We start from the raw sequence: 17165 nt of genomic DNA, 5'->3' as shown, positions 1-17165 counted from the left end.
TAAATTAAGATAGTTGCTGTTTCTAAAGATGATGACAGAATATAAAGAAAAATTAAATAATACAGTAAGAAAATGGAATGATGGAAGCTGGAAATCTATACATTTAAGGGTCTACCGTGTTCTCTAAAAATGATTTAATATTGACCAGTTCTGTCACATATCTTTTTGAAGCTGTTAACCTAAAGTTTGCAGTCTACAAGTGCCCTACCGGAAGAGTCAGGTTACTTTAAAAGAAGAAGTGATGAGCTGATCTCAAATATCTCAATCTTCCTTCAGCCCAGTAGATTAGAGGATTAATTTTTTTTAAGCAACCCCTGGAGATGTAAGGGAAAAGGGCGTAATTCAAGAATTCTAAAAACAATCAAGTGTGATTCAAATATGTAAGAACTCTGGAAGTTTATCACGTACATATCCTTTCTGGAATGGAAAGATATCAGTATGGCCCCTGAGCATGATTAGAATAAAGTATTTATGAAAGGGGTGACGTTGTGGCATATAAGGATTATGGGTGAGCATTGAAGTATAGTAAGCACGAAATAAAATCTGAATATTAAATAATTGTGGTTATAAAACAATACAACTGTTACAATTCCTGAAAGAAAAGCTGCCCAATGTAAAATAATAATACTTGTAGAATATTAATTTGGCTGCTTTAACAGATATCACATTATCAGTGGTTTAAACAAGACAGAAGTTTATTTCTCTCTCCACAACAGCAGATCTGGGACTCCATGGTACTAGGTTTCCTCTCTCTTGTTATTCCCCATTCTCTAGAGGTGGCTCTCTTGGGCTTGGTTGAATATGGCTTGACACCATGTTCAGTGGGTCCATACTGCAGCAGCAAGAAAGGTGAAAAGGTGGAAAGGGAGCAGAAGTTGTACACATCTCTTCCACTCACATCCAATTAGTCTGCCACATGGCCACACCTAACAGAAAGGGAGACTAGGAAATGTAGTCTCTAATTGGGTGTCACTTGTTTACCTAGAACCTCTATTGTTATAGAAGATGTACAAAAAAGATATATGTGGGAGAGGAGAAACCATCAATTTTTGCCATACTACTCCAGGGGTGGTTGTGAGAATGAAATGAAATAAATCAGGACACATGCTTAATGTGAGAGTTCTTCAAAAGGCTGGTGGAGAATTTGTATTCTATTTTAATTATATTTTTTCCATGATCCCTTTAAATACCCTTGTACTGCAACATATTAAGTATCCAGTAATTATTAGGTACTATTTTAAAATGAAAATAATTTAATTTTTTTCTAATAGGAGTGATACACATTGGTTATAATGTATTCAAACAATACAAAGGAACATGAAAAGAACTAAAGATCACTCTGAACCTCACAACCACTGCTAACATTAAGCCCATATCTGATAATTTATCAGGTGTTTCTTTTAGTCCTAATATGTAACAACTTTTATAAATGTTTCAGAACTTAAAAAAGAATATATGTTCTCCAATTGTAGGATAAATAGTTGATATATGTATATCCATTATTTCAACCATATTAGTTATGTTTGTATTTTTATGCTATGTTACTCGGCACAAAAAGACTAATGATAGTTATATCTTCATTGTGGACTGGACCATTCATAATTATGGAGTGTTTCAATTTTTCCCTTGATTTCACATGGATATTAATATAACAACTATTCTTTTATGCTGTTCCTTGTCTGGACACTTAGGTTGATATATGATTTTGGCCTTGACCAAATTTAGGACCTGAACAAATTAATTTTTTTAAACTTTTTTTAAACAAATTAAATTTTTTAATAAACTCCAGTTTCTTCTCCCCTTCTGCTACAACAACTAAGGTACAGTTTACAGCCACCTGCTTTGTCCTTACTAATCTTAGGTTCTGTAAGAGCCTGAGATCTTTTAAATACATATCCTATTTGGATACACTTCCCTCATATTAAAAAGAACTGTGCAAAATTGTAGCAGCAACTTAGCTCCAGAGAGTGAATTTTCATTAGATTTCAAGTGAAACTATCAATTCACAGCTAATGTGTAGTTCAAAGGCATATTAATGGCTTCTTTTGATTCTTCTGAAAACATATACCTTAACATTTATAAAAGTGCTTCGTCTATAGAGAAGCAACCACCTGAGTTGGCATTCCTATTTACAAAAAGGCAAATAAGAGCTTTCCAAATTTAGCCTAATTCCTTTTGAGTTTATCTTAAATATTTTATCTTAAATATTTTCCTTCGAATATAAAGAAAAAGTAAATTATGGCTTACTTGCACCTGACTATTTTTTTCCTAAGAAAATAATAAAAAGACAATGCCTACAACCATTTGAGGGTGCCTATCGTGTGCCAGGAATTTTACATACTCATTTTACTCTGATCCTCATAGCAACCCTGCCATGAGTGAGACTGTCATCACTGTGCAGATAAGAGTCCTGAAGCTCAGAGGTGAAGTATAATATTAGTGGAGCTATACACATAGGCTAGTAGAGACAGGGAGCCAGGGGTCAAACCCTTTCTGTTTGACTCCAAAACCTCTACTTGTTCCACTTCACCGACAGCTGGACTTCCAGAGAAAATAACAATTCCTTGTGTTCCTTTGTTTTGAGTAATGTTTCCTCTTTTTCTCTCCTTGCATGCCCTTCACTGGAGTCCAAAGAGAACAAACTCCATATGCAGCTACAGAAAGGCAGGTCTGAAGGAATGGAAGGCTAAAACCTGTTTAGTTTACAGTTCAGCAAACAAATACAATTTCCTTAAATAAACCCTCCAGGAGGGTTCATGGAATAAAGCCTCTTGTTATTTTAGTGCTGTAATTCCAGAATGTACCTCAGTGATTTAATAAAGAACATTGATATCAAATATTGCTCTCCACTTATTGCAAATGCCATGCAAAGTTTTGTTGCTGTCTAGAATATATAAACTCTGTAGCAAAATGTTATACCTAGTTTCAGAAATACTAACTGCATTTGGAATGGAAAAATAAGTAAAATTTTCTGAATTACCTAATTTTCTTCCTTACACCTCACTAAAACCTCTAATATGTAACTTTGGAAAAAATAGTTGTCCCTCTTGATTGCAAATATATTTCCATTTATGTGAGCTGTACTGTGCAAAATAAGGTGTTTAAGTGTCAGTGACTAAAAGGATCTGGGAATGATTTAACAGAAATGAAGAAATGGTTTACCAAATCCACAGGTCTGAACTGATGGTGCACATCACTATATCTATTGAACTTTCCACAAATTCAGACCCTTCCCCAGATTTATTGATTCAAAATTTTGAGAAGTGGAGTCACAGGCACGTGTATTTAGAAAATCTCACAGGTGATTTTGATGTGCATCCTTGGTTTAAAACCTCTGGGCTGGAGCATGCCTTCCCTGGGATGTATCACTGGTACACTGAATAGCAGGAAGGAAATATTTTCCTTCGAATGCTGGCTTCCACTCCAAATAATTACTCTTCTCTGCTCTTCGCCTCACTCCAGGGGAAAAAGAAAAAAAATAAAAAAGAATTATAAAATGAAATTAAGACAGGCGGGTGTTCAAATATGAGAAATCTGGATCATCTCACTCTCAAAGAAATGCACCTTCGTTGTCTGTTGTGAATAGTTGATGTAGGCAGGGTTTAATAGCCACTTGTGTGCTGAGAAAGGGTTTTGGGAACAATAAATGCAGTTTTTATTAACAAAGCCCAACAAAGAAACCAAAATACTTTCTTTTCATTCAATCATATGGAAAATAGGTGTACCTAACATTAGAAATCATGCAGTCCAACTGTTTCATTTTATATTAGGAAAAACCAAGCTTGACTTGTATGTCACATAGCTTTTCCCTCAAGTACAAACCAGTCAATTCGATGGCCAACCTAACAATGCAAATCAAGCTATTTTTTTTTTTTTTTGGAGCCCTGGTTTACTGAAATTAGAAAGAATACAGAAACAGCTGTTCAACCACATTCAGAAATGATATTCTACTCTTCAGTAAAGTATCAACAGCTTAGCCAAGAAGTGTTAAGGGAGAGAAAAAAGATCAACCTGCAAGATTCTTTAGCAAAGTTGCCCATTCTCACAGAGCCTCGCAAAGAGTAAAATAACTAAAGCTACCTTTCTATTTGCTTTCTTGTCATCAATGTAAATTGTTATTTCAGGATGGATATTTAAGAGTAGACTCAGCCAGAGCTTTATTACATGCTGTTTTTGTGGATCTATTCTCGGAGAGAAGCTTTTCCAACCTCAGTCTCTCTTCCTTCCCCAGTCCCCTAAGCAAAAACCCAGAGAAGAGAACTATAAGACAAAGATCTGATATTAAATAATCCATATTATATCATTAATGTCTTGGATGTTATGGACTGAATTTTGTCCCCCCAAATTGATATGTGCTGAAGTCCTAGTCCGCAGTACTGTACCTCAGAATGTGACCATATTTGGAAATAGGGTAATTTAGTTAAAGTGAGGTCATTATGGCGAGCCCTAATCCAATATGACTGGTATCCTCATAAGAAGAGGTAATTAGGATACAGACACACACAAAGGGAAACCATGTGAAGACACAGGGAGAAGATGGCTATCTATGAGGCAAGGAGAGACATCACAAGAAACCAACCATGCTTATACCTTGATCTTGGACTTCTAGCGTCCAGAACTGTGAGACAATAAATTCCTGTTGTTTAAGCCACCCAGTCTGTGGCACTTTGTTATGGCAGCCCTAGAAAAATAGCACACCAAATCACTGTATTCATCTGACATGGAAGTGAGATTTAATTCCATTTTTTAACACGTTCATACTCAGAATGGAATGTCAATGTCATCATTTTGACCCTTTATTTAAAATGAGGACCTGGGCAACGTATCAAGTGCTTCTGCTAGCAAATAACAGAAAACCCAACTCCAAGACCAAAGTAACAAATGGGATGTGTTTGGCTCAAACGACTGAAACGTCAAGACGTAGTACAGACTGCAGGGGCAGTTTTATCAGAGCGTGGTTTTTCTGCCTTTTCTGCTTACCAGGTATATTAGTTGGGTTGGCTCCCCTCAAGGTGGAAAAATGTCATCAATAGTTACAGATGCGTCTTCACCCTTTCCAAGGAGAAAGAATGGCATCACATAACCTTTAAAACAAGTCCAGGCTTCCCTCTGATTGAACCAGTCATTTGTCACACTAACAATAATAACAACAGAAACAAAAACTAATGTTCACTGATCACTTAATATGTGCCAGGCACTCTTCTAAGTGCTTTTGCTGCCTTAACTCTTTTAATCCTCATAAAAAGAGCAATGACAGAAACAACCTAAATGGCCATCAGCAGATGAATGGATAAAGAAAATGTAGTGTATACATACAATGACATCAATGACATACTATCCAGCCCTGAAAAAGAAGGGAATTCTGCAATAAGAGACAACATGGATGAACGTGGAGGACATTATGCTAAGTGAAATCAGTCAGTCAGAAAGACAGATACAGCATGATTCCACTTATATGAGGTATCTAAAATGGTCAAATTTAAAGATTCAAAGGTTGCCAGGGGCTGGGAGGGAGGGGAGAGTAACTAATGAACAGGCATAAAGTTTCAGTCAAGCAAGATGAAAAAACTCTAGAGATCTGCTGTACAACATTATACCTATGGTCAACAACAATGTATCTTACACTTAAAATTTTTTAAGAGAGGAGATCTCTTGTTAAGTGTTATCACAATAAAATGTAAAAAAGAAAAGAAAAAGAAACAAAAAACCATCAAACACAAAACAAAACAAAGAGCGATGGAACTACACTGATTTGTTAATTCAATCAAGGTCAGCTGCTGAACTGAGGGGGAGACTGGATGTAAGATTACACCTGCCTGGAAAATATAAGATTGTTAAACAAGGTGCCGAATAGTTATTAGGGAAATAACCATAGCATGAACTACAGCCATGTCTCTGAAAAATTATAACTGTGCTCCATGCTTCAGTTTTCCTTAATGATCTAGCTTAATCCAGTCAAAAAGCAAGATAAGTTTTTCTTTCATTGTCTATATTACCTAAATTATCTTTTGTCCTAAATGTCCTTTTGAATGTCACAGTATGGGTTTATCCTTGCAGGTACAGACGCCGACAGAGAATGAGTAGTTGGGAAGCATGCAGGTTTCTGGCAATTCCTCGACATGTGACCAGCCTTCTTCCTGCAAGTTATAGTAAGTGCTTGGGTAAAAATCTAGGTCCCTTTCATTCTGCTGCTGTTCTCCTGACATTTGCAGAGAGGTGTAGAAACCTCGGCTTGTGTGGAGCTGCTTTCTCTGTTACTCTTGATTCTCAGTAAGAAAGGAGCAATCAGAGAGGCCTTTGGTTCAGCTTTAATTTGTCCCACTCCCACCCTTTTTCCCAGCTCCCACTTTGTACATGCTAGTGGTTCCCTGTAAGGACTGCATGCACTGATTTGATATTTTCCAATTTTCAAACTTAAATTCAATTAGAATTTTATCATGGGTCATAAAAAACAGAAATGCATGTATAATGATTTATGGCATTCTAGTAATCAAGTGCTCATCTCAGGCTTCAACGATTTGAAATAAACAACGTACTATTTACTGACTGCATGCTAAATATTTAAATGTCATATTGGTACACATTAGTAAAACTTTCAGAAAATGATTTGACAACGCTTTATCAAAAGTTACAAAATATTTGTATCTTTTCTATAGCAATTTCACTCCTAGGAGTTATTTAAAAGTGGAGGGGGAAAAGCATTATGCACAAGGATGTTCATTCAAGACTAGCTTAGAATAACACAAATGTAAACAATAAACTGTACGTTCCAACCATATGCATGGCTAAGACAATTATAGTAAAACCTCCTCGAGGGAAATATTATGTAACTATTAGTAGTTCCCTTTGTTTGGAACACTTTCCACCCCCTCTGCCTTACTTCTCCGCCAGCTAATTCCCACTTGGGCTTCAGGACTCAGGGTACCCACGCCTGCACTTGGGCGCCCCTCCTCCTCCGAGCTTATGCAACACCTGGGCACACCTCTATTAAAACACTTAGAGACCTCTGCATGTAACCCCCTGATTTTGCCTGTCAGTCTCGCCCACAGAACTGCCTCTCACTGTGGCAGAACCTTGGCGTTTGCGCAACAAGTGAGAAATCAGACAGGGACGGGGCAAGAAATACAATTATTCCAAGACATAAACGTTAGGCTTCAGCCAATTCCGCGATGCTTTTATTCCCAGCTCCCTCACCTCCTTCCAGCCCCATCAGCAGCACCGTCACCGCCGAAGGCTCCTGTGGAAGGTGAGGAATCTGCTTCAAAGCCTTCTAGAGGGATTATCTTTGGGGGAACGTGGGTGGGTGGAGATCAGAAATGGGGCCTGTGGAATATGACTGCAAAACTCCAGAAACTATTAACATTCCTTTGTATTTCCTTTCATCTAGTCTGTTTCCATGAACGTCCGAGTTGCCCACACAGAAACTGGGACTGCAAACGATCGACGTGACTCGGTTTACACTGAAAGGCGACGCGCGTTCCCTTCTTTCCGGCAGCACGGCTTCCAAACGGATGAGAGTGGACTCATCCCTGCGCCAGGTGCCAGAGAATCGAGGTCGCTTTCCTCCCCCTTCATTTCCAGCCGGGCTCCTAGATCCTTCGCGCCTCGCTCCCTTTTGCCCGCCCGACTTCTGAGCGGAGCGCTGCGGAGAGAGGAGAACCGCTAGATCCTCGCGGAGCCCGCCCGCCGGCGCCCGGCCCCATCACGTTGGCTGTCGGGCGCATCGCGGCTGCACCCGGGAGGGGAGGCGCCGGGGGTAGCTAAGGGGAGCGGGTCACGTGAGAGGAGGAGTCTGACCTACTTTTCCCCGGCGGCAGGCGCATGCGTACTTCCCGGCTGCGCGGCGGCTCGGGAGGCTCACGTGGAATCGCACGTGCCCGGTCTTCCACGGGCTCCGGGCGGGGCGCGCGCAGGGGCGGGGCCGCTCCGGGGGCGGGGCCGCGCGTGTGCGGAGGGGCGGGGCGTGCAGCTCCCCGTGCAGCCCGAGGAAGACTCAGGCTGCCAGGCCCGCAACCATCACTGGGCGGTGTAGATGGTTGGTGCTATATGGGCAGAGTGCAGGTAGAACTGAACCTGGGGTTGTCAAGGTTAGACGCCAGACCTGTGGACATGGGAGGTTTGCATTGGAGGAGTGAGAGGTGATGCTGGCAATGTCAGAAACCAGGTTGCCAGGCTCCACTACCCTGTGGATATAGGCGCGGTGTAATTATTTAAATTGCCCTTGCTTCTATTCCCACCTGCTCATCGTTTCCGAGTCTCATCCAGTTATGGGAGAGACCATCCAAGGGCTTTCTCATATGCTCTCCATCAGTCAGCCAGTTACTGTCACCCGGCAGTGTCTGCCACGCTTTTCCTCTCCTGCTCTGGTCCTCCTCATATCACCCTATCCTATGAAAGCAAGAGGAAAGACGTCTCACCATCTCTTGGCTAGTTATATGGGGAGGAGAGAAAAGGTTCAAGAATGATTCCAAACATACCCACCGTGTTTGCTCTGTTGTTACCTCATCACGGAATACATTACACACAGAACATGCCCGTCATTGGCGTGTTCACACCATGAGGCGGCAGGACTCATCTAACACAATGGGTGTTCAGATCGAGGCCTACTCTCAAGGGCAGAACCCAGATAGCGGAGCAAGTGAAGCTGCTAGGGTGCAGAATGTAAGGAGGCTGTCATTCTGGGGGCTGTGCAGGGGCGACCTTACAGGAATAATGTGCCACTGTCTTTGTCCTCTGGTTTTGACAGGCCAAAAGCAGAAACCTGAAAGTGCCCATCTGAAACGTGAAGAACCACAGCATATCAAGGAAGTCTTAATAGTAGGCAATGGTAGACTCATCCCCCTATAAGAGTATTTATCTGTGCTTTTCTCTTTCTTTCTTTTAAAAGTTTTTCTTACCTATCCTTTTTTCTACAACCCAAATCATACCTTGGGCTTTGAGTTATTAACCTGATGTGTGAATGTATGTGGATATATAAGCTGTACTCATGTATTCATTCATCTGATAATTAAACATACAGTAAGGATCTACAGGGATAGAACAGGGAATTCATTCGTTGTTGAGACTACAAAGAAAATAAACAAAAATCAGTGAAAGGCTTGCTTCCCAGGAGATCGCAGTCTATTAGGAGAGTTAGTATATAAGGAGGATAGGCGAGTGTAAAAGTTTGTCAGGGTGCACTGGGGGTCACAAAAGAGTGAATGGTACCTCTATCATAGTTGTTAGTGGGTGGGAGGTAGGAGGTGACATAGCATTCCTACCTTCATGTAGCGTGTGATACCTGAGCTAGGTCTTCAGAGTTGAGGCTCCCATAAGCCAGGCATTATGCTAAGCAGTTGGGGTGGGGAAGGAGGAATATTTACATCCTAGATATTGAAAAATTCACAGTCCAATTGGGGACAGGCCCCAAAATGGCAAAGGTCCTGAGAAATGGTCAATAGAGGATTCTACCCACTGTTATGAAGGGACAAGAGAGAGGACAAGAGGCTTGCTATGTGGGAATTGGGAGAAAAGTTTTGGGCATGGCAAAAAAATCCCCCATTCCATAAATCCTGGTATAGTGAACTTAAGGATTACTGCGTGATGGGCTGAGCATATTTGCATAAGGAGACAAGTTTTATGAGGACTGGAAACTCCCTTTCTCTTTTCTTTTTGATCTTCAACATCACTGAAAATCTCTGATGGTTGAGACAGTACTCACTGAGACCAGAAAGTAGAAAAGGATAACAAAATGTCATGGTGATAGAGAGGGGGTGTGGTGAGTGACAGGACCTCAATTGTCAGATTAAGGATGAAGCATGTATTCGAGGCTGGACCATCTTACCACCCAGGGAATACTGGCACGGAATGACCATAAAGTTTGGAGTTCATAGATGAGCATAGTACTGGAAGGAAAAGACTGATTTCCCTTCTCTCACATTTTACCCAAAACAAAACAAAACCTTGTGAAATGCTGTGGCAGAAAAATCCACTGCTGAAGAATCTTTTTGGATTAGCAATAAACCATGGCCTCCTGCTTTGGCAATGCACTCAGTGCAACAGTTTGTTCTCAGATGATCTGGCTACTGGTGTGTATCAGTCAGGATTGGCTAGGGTGGGTCACAGTAACAAACCCAAATCCCAGTGGCTTAAAAGACTTATTTCTCATTCATACTACATTTCCATTGCACATTGGTGCCCCATCTCCTCATTGTTCTCATTTGTGGGCTGGGACAGAAGGTATAGCCTTTATCTGAGACATTGCTGGTCTCCTTGGCAGAGGGATAATAGAGTTTGGGAAGGTCCCACATCAAATAATTAAATGTTCCAGCCTGGGGGTGACACTCATTGCTTCCACTCATGTGGTCCCACCCAGCCACAAGCCGTCGAGTAAGTGCAGCTCTACCTGATGCCAGGAAGAGAAAAGGAGCTGGAATATTTGTGAACAGCTTCAACAATTGCTATGCATGTGACATCCTTTGCCTCAAGGTGACTCACCAAATTCTGACTCCAGTAGGCAAGTTGAAATACTAGAAATGATATTGATGGTAGGAATAATAATAACTAATATTTACTGAGCACTTGTGAGTCTATTGGAATAGAGGTAGACACTACTCTAAGCACTTTCCCTATAATAACTTATTTTCCCAACAACCTTGGAGACTGAATTGATCACAGAAAAGGTCACTCTAGGGTAGGGAGGAATGCAGTCTCTCAACAGGGAGTGTAACCTTAGAGTCTCATGGATTTTATTATTAACAGAAAAATGAACTTATTTTATAAACCAGGTTTATGAAGTGGGATATATTGATTTTACATCTATATCCACTTTGCCTGTGTATAGGATGAATTCAGTGTGTAACAAAACCGGGGAAATATAAGTTCAAGGACATAAATAAATTAACTAGGACATTGTTTTTTGTATTCCATTGTCCACAGAAATAAGAGTTACTTTATCAATTCATGCGTAATCTTTTATTAGAGGCTTTCCTCACCCAAGCAACCACAGGCTTCTCAAGGGAAACAGTGATTAGAACACCTTCCTCCACAGTGGCTCTGGGATCATCCCTAGAGGGAAGATGCCAGGGGTGTTTACTACGTGTGTGTGTGTGTGTGTGTGTGTGTGTGTGTGTGTGTGTGTGAGAGAGAGAGAGAGAGAGAGAGAGAGAGAGAGAGTTGTGGGGGGAGAGAGAGAGAGCATGAAAGAGAGAGCAGACACTAGAGATCAGGCATGCCTGTGTCTCCTTATGTGTTGCTTTTTTTTTTTTAACCTTTCCTGTGTATCTCACCTTGGTCCACCCGATGTTATAGAGAATGGACTACGTCATATGCCTAATTTTATCCTGCAAGCATCTAGCTGACCATGTGGTACACATAGTATATGCTTGGTGAATGAACAGAAGGGCTATTTCTATAGGCCTGAGAAAATGTTAGATGGTTACAGGGTAAAATGAGAGCGTTACTTCTCCTCCTCTAGTATGTAAGGAAAGACACATTGAAAAATAGAAGCTAATGAAAATAAAGCTTGTTATAATAGACTCAAATATTCATTGATCAAACCTTGTCTTTCAGAAATTAATGATGTTCTAAGAAAATTTGATACAGCCTGGCCATTCATCCATGTATTCAACAACTATTTATTAAATGCCTACTATGTAAACAGGTGCTGTTCTAGATGCTGGGGATCCAGTATAAACCAAACAGACAATAAACAAATAAGGAAACAGATGGCATGTCAGATGGTAATAAGTGCTGGGGGGCAGGGTGAAAGGACAGGGGAAAGAAAAGCAGGATGAAGGACAGGAAAACTTGGGGTGGGAGTGAGCAATATAATGATATCGGCAGTGTCAGGAGAAAAAAGACCTGAAGAAAATGAGGGAGCCAGCTCTACAGGTATCTGGGTGGAGAGCATTGTAGGAAGATATAACAGCGAGTGCAAAGGTCCTGAGGCAGGGGTGTGCTTGGCATTCCATGAACAGCAAGAGGACCATGGGGGCTGCAGTTCACAGAACAAGGAGGAAAGAGATAGCAAAGGAGATTGCAGAGGTCACATGCAGTGGGGCTGGTGCAGATCAGGTAGAGTTTTTAATCTCTGGAAGGACTTCGGCTTTTAGTGATTGAGCTGGAAGTTGTGGAGGGTGGTGAGCAGAAGAGTGGACGATCTAACCTCCATATTAGAAGAGCCCCTCTGGCTGCTGGGTTGAGAACAGTCTGTAGTGGGGCAAAGCAGTAAGCACAGAGACAGAGAGTGGGCTATTGCAGTGATCCAAAAGAAAGCTGACAATGGCTTAGTCCAGAGCAGTGGTTCTCAAACAAGGGCAATTTTGTTCCCCAGGAGACATTTGCCCATGTCTGGAGATGGTTCTATTTGTCACAACTTGAGGGAGAGGGAGAAGAGAAGGTGCTATTGGCATCTAGTGGGTGGAGGCCAGGGATGCTGCAAAACTGCCCCCAGTGCACAGGATTGCTTCCCCCAACAGTGAATTATCCATCCCAAATGTCAACACGGCCGAGGCAGAGAAACTGGTTTAGAGTGGTAGTGAGTGGTGATGGTGAGAAGTACCCAGCTTCTGGATGTGTTTTGAAGGTGATGCCAGTGGGATTTGCTGATGGACTGCAGATGGGGTGTGAGAGAAAGAAAGGAGCCAAGGATGACTTAAAGTTTGTTGCTGGAGCAACAAAGAGAGTGGAGTTTCCATTAAGCAAGATGGGGAAGACTCTGGGAGGAAAAGACCTTAGAAGCTAAGCCAGGAGTTCGGTTTGGGGATGTGTTAAATTTCATCAGAGTTTTGCTCCCATTCCCAGGGTTAAACAGAAGTCTTATGAAAAAATGCATAGATAATACAAAGCAGATATCCCCCCAATTATTTATATTTAGGTTTGGACCGCATTATATGATATTCTCCCAGCAAGTGTGTTGCCCTACTTATATTTTGCTTACGTGAGTATTCACCTGGGTTCACAATTGTGGAGTGTGGTCTGCTTGGGGAGGGCAGACGAGGAAGCTTGGGGGGCTGGGAAGGAGGGGAGAGCAAATAACAGCTTAGCATTAGGGTCCAGTCTGACACCAAAGGTGATCTTGTTTTCCTTCAGATTTGAAGAAGACAGTGGGAGGGAGTGATCAGTATCTCTGCTCACTATCGTGGGTGAAAAGGCTGGAATGTGGGCCGAGCCCGTGGCGCACTTGGTAGAGTGCTGCGCTGGGAGCGCGGCAACGCTCCCGCCGCGGGTTCGGATCCTATATAAGAATGACTGGTGCACTCACCGGCTGAGTGCCGGTCACGAAAAAACGACAAAAAAATAAATAAATAAATAAATAAAAGGCTGGAATGTGATTGCTTGTCTTTTTCTCAGTGTGACATGTGGTGCGGATGCCACAGTATCTATGGTGAGGTGTCATGGTGGGGAGTGTCCATGTCATATGGTGACTTAGTGCTCACAGGAGCCAGGCAGGGCCACGTTCCAGCTTTGCCACTAACTACGCCCTCACTACGTGCGAGGTACACGGATTCTCTGAGCTCCCGTTTTATCATCTGTGACATGAGGTTAACAGGAGTTCACTCATAAAGTGGATGGAAGAATTAAATGAGCTAATACATGCCAAGGTCTTAGACTCCTGTAAGGCACGTAGTAAGTGCTCAGTAAACATTTGCTTACTGTTATTGTGACAATCACAATCTGGGGGTGAGAAAAACCCAGCTTCAAATTCCCAATTTCATCATTGTGAACTTCAGCAAGTTGAACTTCTCTGATCCTCAGTTACGTCATCTTCAAATGGCTATGATAAGATATATCTTGCCCTAGGTATGGGAAAATTGCAGAGTCTACCTAACACAGGCAGCAGATCGCCTGGACCCAGCAAGCACTCAGAGAATAGGACTAGATCATTAGCGAGTGAAACCAAAGTCTTGTGGCGGTGACTCGAACAGATCCTCATCTTGAAATAGCACCACCGTGAAGACCCCTTGCATATTTCTAAAGGCTGCTGAGAATCCAGAGCCCCAGAGAACCAGATACCACAAGCCAAAATTCTTATTGCTTGGCAAGCAGCCCTGAGATGGAAGGTAAAAGCCCAGGACTCGACAGGACAATTATGTTATGTCATGCTATATGTTACATATGCATATATATGCTATATGCTATATGTCATGCTATATGTCATTTTAAAAGAGAGGGAAAGAAGAAATGACTGTAGTTTGAAACACATGAAAAAAAGAAACCAAACAAACCCAAAAGACTCCGGTGTTTCTGGAGGGTGGGACAGAGCAGGTTCCTTGGAGAGCAGATACGCAGATGGGCTTGTGCTGAGAATGGAACTCTTGAAACCCTTACAACAAAGTCCGTAATGTGGTGTGGGACAAAGCAGGGGGATTGCAAAGTAAGTCATGGGAAAACGTACGTGTTTTATGCTTTTCAGACCAAGACAGCAGCATCCTGAATTTATACATTCTCAATCATTCACCTCACTCACATTTACTGAGAGCTCACCATGGGCGGGAATTAGGTTAGCTGGTTTAGATGCAGAGATGGATAAGATACCCTCCGTACCCTCAGCTATCTTACAGCACAGTAACAAGACAGATGTACACACAGCTGGTTTAGATGCAAAACAGTGTAGAATTTAATGCTTTCTCAAATGGTGCATGGGAAGCTACTCACACTGAAAGTCATCAAATATGGTAGAGAAATGACAGCTTGGACCCAGCCACAGTGCTAAGAGGTGAGAATGCAGGGATTAATCACATGTGGTACCTGTCCTTGAGTAGGTCCACCATCTGTAAGGCCTGAGATTGACTGTATGTGGCCTGACTGCTGTGTGTGGACAGGTGATCCTGTCCCCGGGCAGATCTCGGGTTCTCCTCGGCCACCACCTTTGGCTTCCCTCAACCCCCTCCATGTTTGGCTACCACTGACGTCCACATCGTGGGATCAGAAAATCAGATTAGGAGGAGTCCTTAGTGATAGTCTATTCAATGTTTTTCAAACTTTGTCCCAAAGGTTCCAAGGGGCTCTCACCGGGGCAGTTGAAGGAGAGAAAATAGGGGAAAGAGAGATGAAGCCATATCCTTTTAAATTTTAACCAAAGCAGTTCTGTTTTTATTTATTTGATTGGTCTTTATTTTCTTTCTTTCCTTTTTATTTTTCGGTGGCTGGCCAGTTGGGGATCCGAACCCTTGACCTTGGTGTTAACAGCATCACGCTCTAACCAACTGAACTAAATGGCCAGCCCTGGTCTTTATTTTCACTTAAAAGATTCCAAAGCTGGGAAAGATTTAGGAGGCACCGATTTTATTTTTATAGAGAAGAAATCTGGAAGAGAAATGGCTTTTCAACATATCAGCGTTAGAGAAAGCTAAGATGAGAGCCTGGGTTTCCAACTCGTGGGTCCCTGAACTTTCCATGGTGCCCACGTGCCTCACTGTGAAGTGGGGACACACCCACGGGGGCCTGGAGCTTCTCCTTACAGTGAGTGGAGAGAGGCCGTGTGATGGGTTTTCACTAAGGAGGAGACGGAGGAGTGTGGAAGAGCTGTTGTGTATGGGTTCTGCCCAGCACCTCTCCCTGCCTGCAGGTCAAGGTGGTGTTGAGCAAGCGTGTGGAACGTGGGCATGTGCTGGGAAAGAACCAGAGATCTCTGCCTGATTCTGAGAAATGGAGCTCAGTCGGGAGCCCCTGGGAATCAGAGAGTTGGAAGGTGGCAGAAATTAAGTGTGTTTTGGAAGAGGGATAGCTTATGGAGTGTCCCAGAAGAAACAGAAACAAGCAGCTTTTCCCCAGGCACAAGGAACTTGAGCAGCTTTTAGGATGAGTTCTTTGCTAAGTGCCTAGTCTGTGACATACAGTCCAGCGGAAAGTTAGGGCATAAGGCCAAGGCAACGGTGAAAAAGAGAGGGCCCTAAGATCCAAGAGAACATGTGCCACGTGAGCTAGAAGGGAAATCGCTGACACTTCCTCCTGAGCTGGCCTTGGAAGCCAGCTAAGCCAGCAAGAGGTGGAAGAGGAAACTGCATACCAAGGGTGCAGCAGGAGGCAGGGGCAGAGGTTCACTAGCCCTGAGTGGGGAAGTGGGAGTGCTTTGGTCTGGTCCGAGCAGAACCTGAGGTGGAGTCCTCAGGGGTTCCCATTCTCTGCAATACCAAGTGAGCCATGGCTGATATGGGTAGCTTTGGAGGATTTGGTTCTGCTGCTTAGTGAGAGGAAGCCAGGATCAGACAGAGACAGTGGATGGTTTCCAAATGATGTAACATCTCCCCTCTTCCTTCCTTTCCACTGGGAGAAGCTGAGAGCTAAGGATCTGTGGGGTTCTTTCCTATATTTGTTTTGCTGTTGTTGTTTGTTTAATTTATTGAATCAAAATTGATTGTACATATTTTGGGGGTTCAACATTGAGATATGTTGATCAAATCAATATTACTAGCGTATATATTGTTACAAATCATAATTATTTTTTTTGCCCCTTGTCTAATCTCTCCCCATCCCCCTCCTCCCCCCTCCCTCCTCTAATTACCCTAGATTTCTTCTCTCCTTCTAAAAGAATAATGGTTACTCTGTTGATTTGTTGCCTAGATGATCTGTCCAATGCTGAGAGGTGTGATCACGTCCCCCAATATTATCATAGAGCAGATACTTCTGTTACTCTGATATGGGCTTTGAGAAGAGAGACATCCTCTTCTTTTCTTTATCTCTGCTGGTGACTCCTTGTGTCAATGCACTCCAGTGGTTGGCAGACCCTCTGCGTGGTGGTTTTGGCATCTAGCCACTTTGATGGCAGCCATGGTTATTGTGGTAGCTGTGGTGGGCCACCTACATGGAGGTGACGGTTTTGGCATGCTCCTTGGTGCTGGTGGTGTGACTGGTTGTGGGGTATGTCTGGTCCCTGGCTCCATGGCTCGGGTCACTGGGCAGGGCCACAAGGCACTGGTGGTGTGCCTGGTTGTGGGAGGGAGGTCCAGTCCCCAGCTCCAAGCCTCCAGTTCCCAGCCAGGCCCCAAAGCGCTGGTGGTGTGCCTGGGCCAGAACTAATTTTTTGTCCTTAGCTTACTTCTAAAATGGGGAACTTCCTGTGGAAACCAGTACTTGAGCTGTGTAGTTGAGCTAAATTGCTGCTTTGCTGCTGTTTCCCTAGGGAAGGCTTTTTGTGCAGCTCAGGGTTTAATGGTTGACCTTATAGGTACTTCCAGCTCTCC

The sequence above is a fragment of the Cynocephalus volans genome, chromosome 10, assembly GCF_027409185.1.
Source record: "Cynocephalus volans isolate mCynVol1 chromosome 10, mCynVol1.pri, whole genome shotgun sequence".
In the NCBI taxonomy this organism is placed as follows: domain Eukaryota; kingdom Metazoa; phylum Chordata; class Mammalia; order Dermoptera; family Cynocephalidae; genus Cynocephalus; species Cynocephalus volans.
Note: the sequence above shows the minus strand (reverse complement) of the source record.